The sequence below is a fragment of the Rhinolophus sinicus genome, linkage group LG17, assembly GCF_036562045.2.
Source record: "Rhinolophus sinicus isolate RSC01 linkage group LG17, ASM3656204v1, whole genome shotgun sequence".
Lineage (NCBI taxonomy): Eukaryota > Metazoa > Chordata > Mammalia > Chiroptera > Rhinolophidae > Rhinolophus > Rhinolophus sinicus.
The window spans coordinates 10505760-10517263 of record NC_133766.1 but is presented as its reverse complement, the minus strand read 5'-3'; the positions used below and the strand labels follow the sequence as shown (position 1 = coordinate 10517263).

The 11504-nt window shown below is 40.8% G+C and overlaps 1 long non-coding RNA gene across 1 annotated transcript in view; it reads right to left on the bottom strand.

The window, feature by feature from the left end:
- Positions 1-3528: 3528 nt before the first annotated feature.
- Positions 3529-11504, bottom strand: part of LOC141569355 (uncharacterized) — a 46908-nt gene continuing 38932 nt past the window's right edge. The window contains exon 2 of the long non-coding RNA XR_012492897.1: positions 3529-4695. This is a non-coding gene — a long non-coding RNA (uncharacterized LOC141569355). The remainder of the gene's footprint in view (positions 4696-11504) is intronic.

The window sequence follows — 11504 nt, the reverse complement described above, 5'->3', positions numbered from 1 at the left end:
GTGACATTTTCATAAAGGAGGCAGTGATAAAAAAATGTCAGATTCTACAGAGAAGTTGAGCAGGGTGACTTCTAGGCCATGGGTTTAGCAATTAGAATCATTAGTAACCTCAGAGAAAGTGACTTCAGCAGCATGAAGGATTGCAGAAGGCTGAGCAGTAAACAGCATTTTGTTTTTGTGTATCCTAAATTATATTTATTCTGTGTACATGTTGTAGGATCGCCAGGAGTGAGAACTTAATAATATACTCAGCTATTTATCGAGAAATTCGTAAGTGCTGAGTCTGAACACTTTATATGTATCGCATATAATTTTAAGTTTGGGGACAGTTATACTTACCCCAAAGTAACTGTTCTAAAACTTAGAATTATGTGTGATAAGTATAAATATTGCTCTGTTGCTTGAGCAAATGAGACTGGTGATCATGCTGAAGGGTGAGCAACTGACCTGCAGAGGGATCCAATCTTAAGCTACACCTCCCACTGAAGCGGAATAATAAGGATTTCAGAATGGTTCTCTCTGGGTTAGAGATTTCAAGTGATATCCACACCTTGTGTTTTTCTGTGTTGCTTTCAATTTTTACAAAGTGCATTTATCAATTCTACAGAAACAATAAGTGTTAAGTATTTCAATCACCCCAAAACAGTGATGTCCCAGGAGTGCCGTGGCAGTATTTGATACTGCAAGCCACAGGGAAGAAACCACTAGACTATGAGATACAGAAAATCAAGGGGATGGAAACTCAAGCAAGGACCCAAGAAAAGCAGAACAGTCCAAACCAAGGGAGGGATTAGCCTTTAACATCATTTGAGGAGAGACTTGACATCACTTGAGACTTGAGTGTGGGGTGATAGCAATGATTGAGGCAGACATACATGAGTTTGTCAGGGGAGGGGAGGGAATTTAGAGGAGTTTACATGTAAACTCCCTCTTCCCTCTCTATAGGACACAAGCTCATCCATTTGCTTGGGAAAATGGGAGCAGAATTGGGCAAGAGGTATGTGAGTAGCATCTTAAGTTTGGAAACTATTCACTTGTAATGGAATCAACAGGGATGACTTTATCAATTTTTTCCAGCAGTACTCAGCAGTCTAGGAGTAGAAAATGAGGGAAACCTTAGTTGGATTGCTCCAAAGTTAGGAATTGCAGAAATTGCCTCAGGACAAAGGAGATAAAGACACTGAAGGACTAATGGAAACAAAATAATAACAACTAAAACTTCTTGTATTTCGCGTGCATTATTTAATTTAATCTTCATAGCAATGGATAAGGATAAGAAGGATGTTAGGATAAAATGTTAGCTATTATCATCTTCATTGCACAGATGAGAAAACTGAGGCTTAACAGGTTCGATGGGCTTTTGCCAGGGTTTGGATCTGCCTTCCAAGATGGTGGGATCCCTCATCCCTTAGGTCTTGTTGGGAGGCTAGACCCAGCTCCCACTAGGCCTTATGTGGGCAGATGTCCCTATCTCAGTTCCTTGGCAGGAAGCATGTGGCCCAGATTTGACCAATCAGATGCTCCTACCGAGGATCTTGCCTCATATGGAAGTACTCAAAGACTCAGCCATAAGTAGAGCACACTCTTAGAGGCTACAGCAGATTTAAGAGTCTAGCCGTGAGAAGGGCAGTGAGCATCCAAAGTTGGACTGCCAAAGGCAGGGTTCTAACCTGATTGTTTCTCTGATATGACCTCTGCTCTGTTTTTGGTTGTGAGTTTTTCTTGGCTTCTGGCTTTTTCTCAGTTTTACGTGCTGCCTTCACGCTGATACTGTGAGCAACCCAAAGCCATCCAATAAAATCTACACGTATGTCCGTTTAAATTAATCTAAGTCATAATTTCTTGGGTAGGTCATAGAGATTAAGAATTTTGTCTATAGCTGTTGCTGAGGAGGTATTCAGTAATCAGATATACATAATGATTTTCTGTGAATGTCAGTCAGCCTCTCTCCCCAACCACCCCAGGCTTGGTCAATGGGCTCATGGATCAAATGGTCATAGTAGTAGGGGGTGGAGGATATGCAGGGGCTCAAAAATATTGCCTTCCCCTTACCAAGGCTGATCTGCCAACTGCTGATTGTTTAGCCTGCCGTCAGGGTCCAATGCTGAGTCCCTAATATAATACCATATTTGGGATGGGCTAGACCAGTCAGATGTCTGGTGGCAGGTTGATTATACTGATCTCTTTTCATCATGGGAGTGGGGGAGAGAAGCAGTAACTTATCTTCACTGGAATACATAGTTATTTTAGATATGGATTTGCCTTTTCTGCCAGCTATGTTTCTGCCAGCAATACCATCTGCAAATGTCTTTATTTACCATCACAGTGTCCCATTCAATATTGCTTCTACTAAAGAAGTGAGAGAAAGGGAAGATGTCTATAGATTTCACTGATCTCACCATGTATCCCATCACCTACAGGCACATGCCTTTACAGAATGGTATTATAACTGACTGAAGATTCAGTTCTGGTAACAGCCAGGAGACAATACTCTGAATAGTTGTAGTGCTGTGCTACAGAATATAATGATTCTCTAACCAGTATCCAATATATATGGTGCCTCTTCTCCCAGTCAGACTATATGAGTCTAGAAATCAAGGAGTGGAATCATTATTGCATATAAAGACCAAATCACAAAGCTTTTTGTATCTGTCGTCATGATGCTTGGCTCTCTGATGGGTTAGAAGGCTTAAAACCCAGAGAAACTTTGCTCCCAACTAAAGACTCCATAAATCCACTAAAGGAGAAGTTGAGACAGCCATTTGGCCAATGTGGGTTTCTTTTGATATTAAATCAATAAGGAAAAGGGGGTTCCTTATTGCTGGAGTGATTGGTCCTGATTTTCAAGGGGAAACAGAGTTTCTACTACAAATGAAATGATGGGTATGATGAGCGGGCCTAAAACCCGGAGGAAACTCCAGGCCACTCCCAGTGGTAAAAGTTAATGGAAGACATACCAACCTAATACAGGCAGGATCCCCAAGAGTTCAGACCCCTTGGAATGAAGGTTTGTGTTACCCCCAACAGATAAAGTAGCACGACCAGCTAAGGGGCCGGCTGAAGGTACAAAAAGGAATATGAGATAGGAGTGGAAAAAAGTTATAAATACCAACCATGGGTTTGGGACCAGATGCAGAAACAAGGTCTGCATTAGCTACCCCATTTTCTTCCTCACTTTGTTATTCATAGAGTAACAAACTTCCTTTGCTTACCCTTTCCTTTTGCTCTAGTATTTCATATCACTGTGTTACAGGTGGTGAACTTTATAAGTTAGACCTCAGGTTACAGTATATGAAGGTGGTATGATGACCAGACTAGAGGAGGAATAAACACATCCCCTTGGAGCCAGGAATTCCTCTAGTGCCTTCCTGATTTCTCAGGCAATAGCCTACTCCTCTAGCCCTTCCAATGACTTTGTAAGCACCTGATTCAGCCTTTCCTGCTGAAAATTGCTACAGTGGTTTTCTGTATCAGTACTTAAACCCTGACCAAAAAGCAAAACAAACAAAACAACACTGCAAACAATGAAAAAGTATGACATGTTTGTTTTATTGAATCAGAATGATTGTGGAATAGTGGTTTAGGTTATTTGTTTTGCTTTAAAAATCGCTTTTATCTTTTTATTCAGGCTATAAAAATTGCTGTAGGCCATTATGTAGCTCACTTTGACATGGCTTTGTCTTTTATGAGTCTCACAGATGTTTTGATCAAAGAAGAATCGCTGTTCTCTGCCAACACTTACATCTTTAAAGTTGGAGAAATACTCTTTCCCAAATGCAGCTAGGTCCTTTGGGGGCAGGAACCATTTCTGTCTTATTCACTCTTAACAGCATTTAACACAGTAGACTCCACATAGCAATATAGTAGATCCTTTAATATATGCTTTCCCCCCGGGAATGATAAGCATGATAATTTTTGAATCCTTGCAGATCCATTCTTGTTATAAAAACATGTCATCAGAATCTGGACACTTCCCCAACACTTGGGATGGCTGGAAGCTAAAACTGGAATGACAGACCTGTATGCAAGGGGTAAGACAGACTATCCAAAAAAGTGAGAAATCTGAAGCATTCGGGGAGTAAGGGCCTTGTTATTAAATGTGTCAAAAGTCCTACTGGGATACATAAGCCTTTTGGTATTCAGTTCAGTGGCCAGCACATCCAATCAAAAAATTCCCAACCCCAGGGAGGTTTGATTTTAATTTTAGTCTTTTTTTTCTTAATTATCAAATTAACACACACTAATTGTAGAGAATTGAGAAAGCACAGAAAAGTATAAAGAAGCAGGAAAATATAGACCCATGTCATCACCCAGGAGGAACCACTGTCAATATTTGGGCCTATTAGTTCTGTCATTTTAAGTTAATATAGTCGAGGAGTTACAGGAAGTGAGAGGTTGGAGCAGAAATGCATCCCTCTCTTGTAAGTCTTAAGTGTTCCTGACATCAGGGTACAGGTCTCTGAGGCAAGACCCCCCTCCCTTCAGATGACACCACCACAAGCTACCCCAAAACCTCTGACGCATCCATTAGAACAAAGAGATGTATTGTCTTGACTCTGAGGGAAGGAGTTCCTCTTCTTTGCATGACAGATTGATATTAAGAAAAACCAGTTAGGGAAGCCCAGCACGTCCTTCCCACCAGTTTACAGTGCATTCCATCTCTCGTCTTTCCAGCTGTCTTCTGAGAGCCAGGATCTGGGTAGAAGAAGGAGGAAATAGGGCAAAGAGAAGAATCAGTTAGATGTGGGGAGATAGGAAGAAGGGTGTATCTGTAGAAAGCTGAGTATGTCTGTGTGTCTGGGAGTGTGTGAGGAGTGTAGATTGGACAGGAGTAATTTAAGATAACTCCTATGGGCTCTTGCTAGTGGAGGTCACGATAGAAGCAAAGAATGGGAGAGGAGATACCAAGCAGGAGACTGTCTACTTCATTAAGAAAAAAACACATTTATCATTTCCTGCTTCTGCTCTTTGTATATCTCTGAACGCTGCTTTCTGATGACAGGAAATAAACAAAACAAAAAAACCAATAACTTTTATTTGTTCACTTCCTGAAATCCTGAAGTGGAACGCAGTTCTAGGCAAAGCACACGCTAAAAAGAAAGTCGAGTTTTCTATCTGCCCGTGAACTGGAGGTTTGGGTCTTACTCCACGGTATATCGCCTGCAACGCAATGGGACAGATTCTCAGTGGCGATTTCAGTGCTGAGCAGGTGACTAACTTCCAGATTATTTGGATTAGAACCTACATAATTCAGTGGTCCATACTGGTTAATGCTTTCTTTTTATACTCCCCCTAGAAAGAAACTTGTTGACTCTATCTCCAACATATCTCTTGAATGTGTTCACTTTTTCTTGTCTCCATAGCACCGGTCACTATATTCTCTCCCCTCAACCATAATAATAGTTTCCTAGCTGGTTGCCCCCTCTTGGCCCTTTTCCATTGTCCACACAACAGTCAGAGCAATCTTTTAAAACATAAATACCATCACACCTGTCTCCTGCTTAAAATCGTTCAGTGCTTCCGGGAACATGGCACATGTGACTCCTTCCCATGGACATACAGGATCTAGTCCTTGCCCTCCTCTCCTTCATCTTGTCTCAGCTTCCTCTTCCTTCACTGTGCTCCAGCTTCACTAGTCTTTCTTCAGTTTCTTTGAGGCATCAAGTTCTTTTTAACTTCAAGCCTTTCCATACACTACTCTTCTGCAGGAGATTATCTCTTCCCTTCTTACTCACCCTTTGAACTTCAGCTTAAATATTATTGCCCATCCACGCCCAATCTAACTTAGGTTCTTATTATGATAGCACTCCGTACATTTCTTTTACTATTCTTACTAAAGTTTGTGAATACATGTTTACTTGTAAGACAGTTAAGGTTCCGGTTCCCTCACAGATGGTAGATTCTAAGAAGGTAGAGATGATGCCCATTTTGCTTCTGCTGTATCCCCTCATGCCTGGTGCAGTACCTGACACATAGTAGGTGCTCAGTACTTCTTAAATGGGTGATTTAAATCATCTGGGTTTAAAGAGTTTAAAATAAAAATTACCAAAAAGGTAATGTCCTTGTGTCCTTTCTGCTAATGCAAGACACATAAGAAACACTCAACAAATAATATTGATTGATTAGCTAACTTTAGAGTGACATTTTGGGTGGGAAGAAAGGTATCACACCTGGAGGCAGGTTAGGGTCAAAGACACCCAAGTATATTATGTCAACTATAATTTAATTTTTAAACAATAAAAAATAAGCAAAACACACACGCAAGACACCCCGGTATAATTTCAGTCATCTCTTTTCTTACTGTGGTGAAAGTGAAACTGTCATAGCGAGGATTAGGTACAAACATTTATAATTAATGATAGGGACTCTTACAAGAAAAAGAAAACCAAGACACAAGACGTGCTGTAGCTGAATATTACTGGGCATGGTTGTGTTTTCTGCAGTGAGAGGTGATGATTGGCCATAAGTAACTGTGGAATAAAATCAAACATCTCACCAGATTTAGTAGGCTTGGAAAGAAGAGCAGAATAGAAACCAAACATGAGGTACATGGAGAAAGCCCTTTCTCGTAGGGCAGAAGGTGATACTTCAAATCTCAAGGAGCAGGTTCAGTAGACAACCCAGCCTAACGGTTATCAATGATAAACATTGTGCTGTGGATTTAATCTTTCTACAAAATTAATTTAAATATATAGATGATAGGAAGCCATAGTCTTGGCTTGAGACGCTATGCTGCATTCACCCTAGTATTTCTAGTGGTATTTTTGAGCAGGTCTGGGTGAGCAGAGGTTTTAATTGTACCAAGAGGCACCATAACAGCCATCAGGCTGAGGGAAAGAGAGGCAAAATTCACAAGATTAGTTCAGAGCCTCTGGCTCAAGGTCAGTGTCAGTGGGAAGGATGATTAAGTCCCAAACAGCATCTTTCCCTGTGATTGTCTTCTGGATCAACTAAACTTAGAGAGCAGGATCTGCCAAAGAGTGGATAAAAACAAAGCATAACATAGATCTGTCAACAAACTATTTGGGGATGCACAGGTAGGGAGTCAGGTCACAATGAGGGCCATGTGAGGACTAAGAATGGACACAGCAGACCAACTGTAGCTGGATCAAAGATGGCATGGAAGAGGACATCAATCTTTAGTGGCCTCAAGGAGATGCTGGCACCACGGTTTTCCCCATAGATTTGTGAGGCCAGAGAAACACAATTTGTACGTAGCAATCATACGAACAACGTGCCAAACTGCTAAGCTTTTATTTGCTGACTTGAATTTAATTAGTCAATGTGCCACTATCGAGAATATTTCACGCAACTTTAAGACCTGCCTGTATCTAATTAAATGAGATAATGCAGGGAAAGCTTTTAAAACAGCACTAGGCACCTTGTAAACCTATACGTGTTCGGTAGAATCATTATTATCATCATCTCATCATCCTGACCCTACAGCTCTCAGCAACTCAGGTCTCTTCTGTATCTGAGAGCTACCGGGAGCTGCTGAGAAAACCTCACACCTAAGCAGTCAGGTGCCACGAAAAATTCAGCCTCACCAACCTCACCACAGTCCTCCACCCTGCCTCTCCATAACCTGTATTTCAAATCACACTTCCTCAAACCTCCACCACCCTCCTCTTCTCATCTCACTCCGAGCAGGTGAGCTCAATGCCTAGCACTGAGAAAAGACGGACCCTTAGAAAAAAAATTCCAACTCTGTCCACCAAGCCTAACAAACCACGTGTATCCACAGCTACCCTGGACTTCTCCCGATTTTTGGACATTTGAGGTACCCTGGCATCTTTCTAGTCATTCTTCATTCTTCCCTCTTCCTCATTCGCACTTTCACTCCGTGACCCAGTGTTGTTCATTCTACCTCCTAGATATCTTTGCCAATTCACACAGTTTAGTGTATCTCCATGGCTACCAGCTTGGCTCATACAAACCTGATTGTGTCCCTGTCCTGCTCAAATCCCTTCAGTGACTTCCTATTGCTGTAGTGCAATCTACAGATCAAGAAAGTCCTTCCGATGTTTATAAGACCACCCCCTGCCCCAGCCCCCCATAATCCAAGCTCTATCAGTGTTTCTAACCTCAGCTCTTTCTCTGTACTTTTTATATGCTATACTCTCTGCTAGAGAGTAACTCAAAATACCCTCACTTTCTTGTTAAAATAACTAACAATTAATGCTTTCTATGTGCTGGGCACATAGGAATTCATTGGCCAGGACAGCAAACCTATCAGCTTAGCGCTGTGACTATCCCCATTTAAAGATAAAGAAGTAGAGGTACAGAAGTTAAGGGACTTGTCCAAACTTATAAGGAAAGTAAGTGGTAAGTCAGGATTTGAACCAGGAATACTGGCTGTGCAGTGGACTCCACTGTGTCCCTCTGACCTTGTTCTCACTCCTCTAGATTTTTCCCTCAGCATTCCTCCTCACCCTCTTAATTTGGCTGATTCCTATGGCTCCTTCATGTCTCAAGGTAAACAGCCCTTCCTCGGGGTCAGACCTCCTTACTCCGTGCCTCCCTGTCTGCCTATCCTTCCCTATTGTTATTATTTAACATCTGGGTCCGCTGTTCGACTGACAACAGGGAACGCGTCTGCTTTGTTTACAGCCATACCCTCACTTCTTATTATATACATGACATATAGTAGGTGTTCATTAAATATTGCTTGATTGAATAAAAGAATGGACAATTACTAAACACTCTGAAGAGCTTTCATGTATATATAGAACACATAACACAGTACCTGGAACATAGCACAGACTTGGTACATATTTAGTTGCTATTGTGTTCAGGAAATGACAAGGAGGCCGGTTTGACTAGTGTCAAGGGTGTGAAGAGAGATTTTGGCAAATGGTTCAAGTATGTTTGGTGAGCCAATGGAGGAGAGACTTGCATGATGGAAGGGGTTATCAGCAGTATATAATCTTGCAAAGGCAAATATTAGCATTTCAAATCCCTCCTACCCAGCCCAAGATGGTTTGAGATTTTTCTTTCAACCATCATCCAATTTTCTTAAAGCAGACTTCAGCAAAGTGTAATTGGTGTGCCCAGGGACCTTGGCGTGATCAGAAGCATGCACTAATGACCAAGGTGAAAACAAAGATCTACCCTGGGTGTGTTCTGTGTAACACAAACAGCTACCTCCTCCCTACTTGCAAAAGGTCTATCTAAAATTCTCATCTCTCGGAGCACGGTTGAAGAGTTCCTATTTCTATCTCCTTTGGAAAAAGTAAATAATGTATTACCCTCCAAAGGCTTCCTGGAACATGGGGGTAATCCTTTTAAAAGCATACCTCTGGACACCTTCCCTTCATGATGATTTCTAGACTTGAATGCTACCAGGTATATTTTTTTTCTTCCTTAAACTGAGTGGTGCCGGAGAGTCTAGAGACAACAGTCAGCAAGCCAGGTTCAAATCATTTTCTCTTTGAGGCTGTGTGTTGGCAGCCAAAGCAACAGCAGGCTCAGCCTTCAAGGAGCAGTAAACTTCTTGTCACCTTTGAGTGACCCTCAACGGGAAAGCTAGAAAGAGAAGGGGATGACTTCCAGGGAGAACAGCTGATTCACCACCTGTACAAACATGCACCTAACTGGCCTGACATGAGCGCCCTTGGGGAATGGCTCTTGGCAACCAGAGGAATTGCCAACATGTGGAGTGGAGGCACTGTGCTCTGCACATGGCAGCCCCACAAAAGATCGCACTATCTGTCAGAAGCCAGCAGCATCACAAAGCTGCTTTATTCCAAACCATTTTGTTAAATCAAATCCCCACCAACTGCAGGGTAGTGATTGCACAGGACTCTTGTCACAAGATCAGCATCTTTGGCCCTATTTTCACACCACAGGAGACACCTATCCTTTTACAGCATTCTGGTCTATGGCTAGCTCTTAATTATATTTGCCGCCAAGAACCAGTTAATGAGGGGATATTTCGTGGCCTTTGGCAGAAACCTCAGACTCAGCAACCAAGGAACAGAAAGCCCTGACCTCAAGGCAATCTCCACACCAGCCTCCTGCCTGATGCATATTTCAAAGGTTTCCAGGTTTTAAAACATGGATTACCTTTGCAAATGAAAAATTGAGCAAGCAAAAGCGTTTAGTGGCATGTTATTACAGTTCCAATGATTTTCAAAATACTGCTTGGTTTAACCGGAGGCAGAAATTCAAATGAACATAGAAATAAATACCCATTGCTTGTTTTTCATTATTTTCTGTTTATTCTACTAGATTTAAAATATAATATATATTGATCCCCACCTAAGGTTTCTTACCATTATAGCATGCATATATCAGCCTTCTGAAAAAAATATACCTATTGCTACAACATTTAATAGCTTCAGGAGCATTCAATACCCAGCCACCACAAAAATAGGTTGTCTGTTTGTTTTATCTAAATAGGATCTTGCATTGTAATGCAATGTGAAACTCCATTCCAAAAGTAGAGTCTTATTCTTTCAAATAATTCAACCTTTCATTTATAAAAAAAATGATTAAAACAGAAAGTGAAAGAAACCTGTCTTCACCAGGAGATAACCAGGTATGTGGCATCTTACTAGATGCCATTCATTGAAATACAGTCATTGTACACCTATTGTCTACCAGATACTTTCTAAAATGAAAAGATTACAAAAACACAGTCTTTACCCTCAGACAGTTCAAATCTAGAAAGAGGAACAGATAATTCCAATACAATGGGGCAAACGTTATGGGAGTACAATACATGTTAGCTGCACTAGATGTATAGATGTATAAATGAAGGAATGAATTAGCATGGATATTTACAGAGCATAATAAATTCTGCATGGAAGGCAGGCAATAGAGTAACAAAAATGGAGCATGGAATATTTTTAAGTGAAGAAAGTTTCAAAAGGACTCTGAAGATTAACAATTTTAGTTATAGGGTTATAAGAGAAATGAGAAATCCTACATTCAATTTACATACAATGTGTTGGTAAAACCAAACTTAAACAGGAAACCCATATGCTAGTGAAGAACTAAACTGCATAATATAGGAAAAGTAAGAGAGCTAGGAATCAGATTGTTACATAATAATACTAATACTTAAACTGTGATTTTGGATATATGAATGTCTATGTCCAATGATCATGTCATACCTATTTTAATTTCTCCATTGTTACTGCAATGAACCACAGTATAAGTCATTCTAAGTAGAAGGTACTGGAAATGGGTATCAGATAAAACCGAGCCAATTCTTCCCCTTTGGACCTTCAAAGTGCAACATAATACCCATTTGCACTACCAAGGGGACCCTCATTTGTCACTCCCTCAGAAGAAAGATGAAAATTTTATACATCAAATAAAACTTTTCAAGGACTTCTGTAGGCTCAAACTCAGTCCCAGGAAAAAGAAAGAAAATAAAGGTAAGTGTATGTCCAAAAATACAGTGAGGTTTTGGTCTAAAGAGGCAGTATGTTGTAACAGATTTGATGTTCAGGAAGTACATGCCAACTTTGTTATTATTTTGCTATATGACCCTGGTC